The sequence below is a fragment of the Lepidothrix coronata genome, unplaced genomic scaffold (assembly GCF_001604755.1).
Source record: "Lepidothrix coronata isolate B3197 unplaced genomic scaffold, Lepidothrix_coronata-1.0 Scaffold137, whole genome shotgun sequence".
NCBI classification, from domain to species: Eukaryota; Metazoa; Chordata; class Aves; order Passeriformes; family Pipridae; genus Lepidothrix; species Lepidothrix coronata.
In genome coordinates this window covers 1964812-1969168 of record NW_016690317.1, presented here as the reverse complement: position 1 = coordinate 1969168, position 4357 = coordinate 1964812, and positions in this window count along the sequence as shown.

Genomic DNA, 4357 nt, shown 5'->3' with positions numbered 1-4357 from the left:
ACAGGGATACAGGGACACAGGGATACAGGGACACAGGGATACAGGGACACAGGGACTCAGGGACACAGGGACACAGGGGCACAGGGACTCAGGGACACAGGGACACAGGGATACAGGGACACAGGGACATGGGGACACAGGGACACAGGGACACAGAGACACAGGGACACAGGGACACAGGGACACAGGGACACAGGGATACAGGGACATGGGGACACAGGGACATGGGGACACAGGGATACAGGGACACAGGGACACAGGGACAGAGTTGCAGAGAGTGAGGAGGTCTCCCCTGAGCCTCCTCTTCTCCAGGCTGAGCCCCCCCAGCTCCCTCAGCCTCTCCTCCCAGCACTTGTGCTCCAGTCCCTTCCCCAGCCTTGTTGCTCTTCTCTGGACCTGCTCCAGCCCCTCCATGTCCTTCCTGAGCTGAGGGGCCTGAACTGGACACAGCACTCCAGGGGTGGAGCAGAGCTGAGCACAGACACAGCAGCTCCACCCCAGTGTTCCCAAACCCCAGAGTTTCAAAGTCAGGGGAGTTTCTTCACCTGCCTCGGAGATGTTTTGCCCACTGACCTCGCTGGGCTGAACTCACCCAGGGAGTTGCAAAAGTTCTCAGACAAAGGCTCCTTCCCATCCTGGATCACACACACAAACACTGCTCCCTGTCACTCTGAGTCACTCCTGAGCTCTGAGCCAAGCCCAGCCAAACCCAGCCAGCCCAGCAGCCTGGGGAGGGTCTCCCTGCCTTTGATGTCCTTGGCTAAAACAGCCACAACCTTCCTTCCACCTGAGAAAACATTGGGCAAAGGACCTGCTTTCCCTTCCCCCTGCTCTTGGCTCCCACAATCTCTTCTCTTCCTTCCCTTCATCTGCTTTCCTCGGTGAGAAGGTAAAGGAGGGTCTGCTGTGGGACCCTGGGCACCTCGAAACACTTAATAAGGATGGATCAATTAAACAGACAAGCCTGGAGGAGGTAGAGAAGCACGAAAGGGCTTCTTGGAGGCTCCTTTTGCTCTGAAAAAGCCATTTCTCCCGAGCTTTAGGCATTATGGGGTTTATGGAGAGCCCTCAGATGGGACTGCCCCATTCCCTGGAAGTGTCCAAGGCCAGGTTGGAGCAACTTGGGATAGTGGAAGATGTCCCTGCCCATGGCAGGGGGTGGGACTGGATGATTTTCAGGTCCCTTTCAAGCCAAATAACTCTGGGATCCTCTGATATGGTTCTGTCCCACCTCAGCTGACCTTAGTTCCCTCCTCTCCTGAAGTGTCTCTTTATTGGAGCAACTCATCTGGAATTTGGGGTGTGCAACCCCCTCAGAAAACCCTCACATTTCTTTCCTAGTGTTTCAAATGACCAGCACAAAAAAAACCAACCCAAAAAGCAACCAAAAAAGGTATTTTCCAGGTGACTCTCCCCCTCAAAAGGAGTTGCAGTCACCCAGGGTGAACAGCAGGCAGCCCAGACTGGCTGGGGCTGGGACCAGTTTGGATCGTGCCTTTAGAAGGGCTCTGATTTTATTACCATTATTATCCCTCCACTTCTGTGTTTAGGAGGCTCTGGAGTATCAGGTTGCTTAGAAAAGTTTCCATCATTAGGCCTGATTTTCTGCTCATTTGGGAGGACGCAGAGCTGAAATCCTTGGAGCTGCACAGTCCCTCTGGAAATGCAGCTCCCAGCCCGTGGGGGTCGGGGCTGAGTGACCTCGGGCAGCCCTGAGGTGTGGTGGGAATCTGCCCTTGGAAAGCCCATTTGGCAACTTTGCTTTTCATGTCCTTGGGCCGTCCTGATGTTCCTGTGATTAAAGCTCCCAGCACCTCCCAAACCATCCCTGGGCTGGGCCGGGGGCTGCCCTGCTGCCCTCCCAGCCAGGCTTTCTGCTCCAGTACACCCAGTCTGGGCTGGGAAGTGGGATCTCTGTCACCCACAGAGCCTCCTTCATGTGGCTTCCTGAATGCTTTGGTTTAGGGCTCATTTTCCCCCTTCCCCCCTCTGTGGATGGAATGATATCCCAGAGATCTGGAGCTCTCCAGAGCACTCTTGTTAAACCATCAAAGGGCTTTTGGGGGAGCACAAGAGGCACTTCCAGGCTTGACTGAAGTTTTCCCATCCAAAACCTGCCACAAATTCACTCTCCCAGGAGAGTGATCCCACCAAGGGATCCCAACATGTGGGTTTGACCACTGAATATTCTGGTTTTTAGCTGTTTTTATTTTTTTAACCAGCTATTTTATTCCGTCTCACACTTTAACCTTGAGAGTCCCACAAGTCCTTGAAAGAGGTTATTTAATGAAAAATCACAGCCCAAAGGTGCAGGTTTTATCTGTCAGGTGGATTTACTTCTGGACTGATGAAAAGGAGTTCAGACCAAGCAAGAGGTGAAGATTTGTCCTTGTCTTTGTGGTTCCTTCAAGTCCCACCCAGCTGGGCAGATAACGGTGATTTATGGAGCATTTCATTTCTGATCTCACTCACCTCATATCCCAAGGGATGTTCCCACTTTATCTCCAGGCTTTTTTTCATCCCTGGTCGCCACATCTTTCAAACAGAGGAACTGGTGAAGGGGCTGAGAGGGATTTGGGCAGTGGGTACCTGGCTCAGGGAAGCACAGAAAACACAGGGCTGAGGCTGCAGGTTTGTGCTTTGATTCAAAAAAAGACACATTTCAGCAAAAAAATTGGGAATTGCCCGCAATGAGAAGAGCAAATGGGTTTGTCACCACCTGCACTTCTGATCAGAAAGATCAGAGGCTGGATTTCCTTCAGAGAACCAGAAAATCAGCAAGGCTGGGAAAGATCTCTGGGATCATCAAGTCCAGCCTCTGACCAAAAAAATGACCCATTAAAACAGGGCAGAAAGTGCCTCAACCGCTCAGGTTTTTAACATTTCCAGGGGGTTTGTTGTGAAATCCCTTCCAGGTAACCCTGGCTTGGCCAACAGTGTTTTCAGTGATGGTAAAACCAAGTGTCAGTGAGCAGAGGAAACCAAGGGATTATGGAGCAGGACAATCCCCTCTGGCTTTTCCACAGGTAGGAGTCAGATCTGAAGCTCTGCTGCCTCAACCCTGAGCCCTTCCAAATCAGCCACACTCCCACCTTGCTCTAGAACTGGGATGAAGGGAGACACCACCCAAAACTGACTCTTCACCAGGCCCAGAAAGGCCTGTTTAATTCTTTCCTATTAAACACGGAGCAAAGTGCCACTTATAGATCACACTGACAGCAGTTAATTACAGCTTTTCTGCAGCACAACCAGCAGCTAAATCACAGCAAGGTCCCAGCTTACCAAGCAACTTTATGTTTGGTGTGTGATGTTACAAATTGCTTCAAGTGCTGGGATGCTGGCGGTGATTAATTTGATGAGTTTAAATTGCATTCTGTGGAGGAAGACACCGTGTTCCAACCCATCAGGAGTTTTTATATACTGTCTCCTATGGGAGGAAAAAAAATAAATAAAGAAAGAAACCTCTGGTGGTGTCTGGCTTTGATTATTTATTGAACAATGCTCCATTGAGTCCCAGCTCCCCTCAGACAGCTCATAAACAAAGGCCTGCAGTGCAAAGTTTAGACAAGGACAAAGATTTCTGAACTCTGGAGCACAGCACGAAGCTCTGGGATTGCCCCACGCCGGAAGGAATGGCCAGAGCTGGGACTGACGAGGGGAGAAATGCAAGAAATGCAAAGAAACTTCGCTGAAGGAAGAAGATTCCTGTGAAAACTCCACTTTCGAGGGCTTTTCCCTCCACAGTGGGACTTTGGGAACACTTGTTCCCGAAATGTTTCTCCTGAAGTCCTTAACTACTGGGTTCCTCCAGAACTTCTTGCCCCAAAGAACACCCAGAATATTTAGTTGGGGAGGGCACACATTTATTATCTGGGGAAGACACACATTTGTTATTTGGGGAGGGCACACATTTATTTGGGGAAGGCACACATTTATTATTTGGGGAGGGCACACATTTATTTGGACAAGGCACACATTTATTTGGGGAGGGCACACATTTATTATTTGGGGAAGACACACATTTATTATTTGGGGAGGGCACACATTTATTATTTGTGGAGGGCACACATTTATTATTTGGGGAAGGCACACATTTATTTGGGGAGGGCACACATTTATTTGGGGAGGACACACATTTATTATTTGGGGAGGGCACACATTTATTTGGGGAAGGCACACATTTATTTGGGGAGGGCACACATTTATTATTTGGGGAGGACACACATTTATTATTTGGGGAGGGCACACATTTATTTGGGGAAGGCACACATTTATTTGGGGAGGGCACACATTTATTATTTGGGGAGGACACACATTTATTATTTGGGGAGGGCACACATTTATTTGGGGAAGGCAC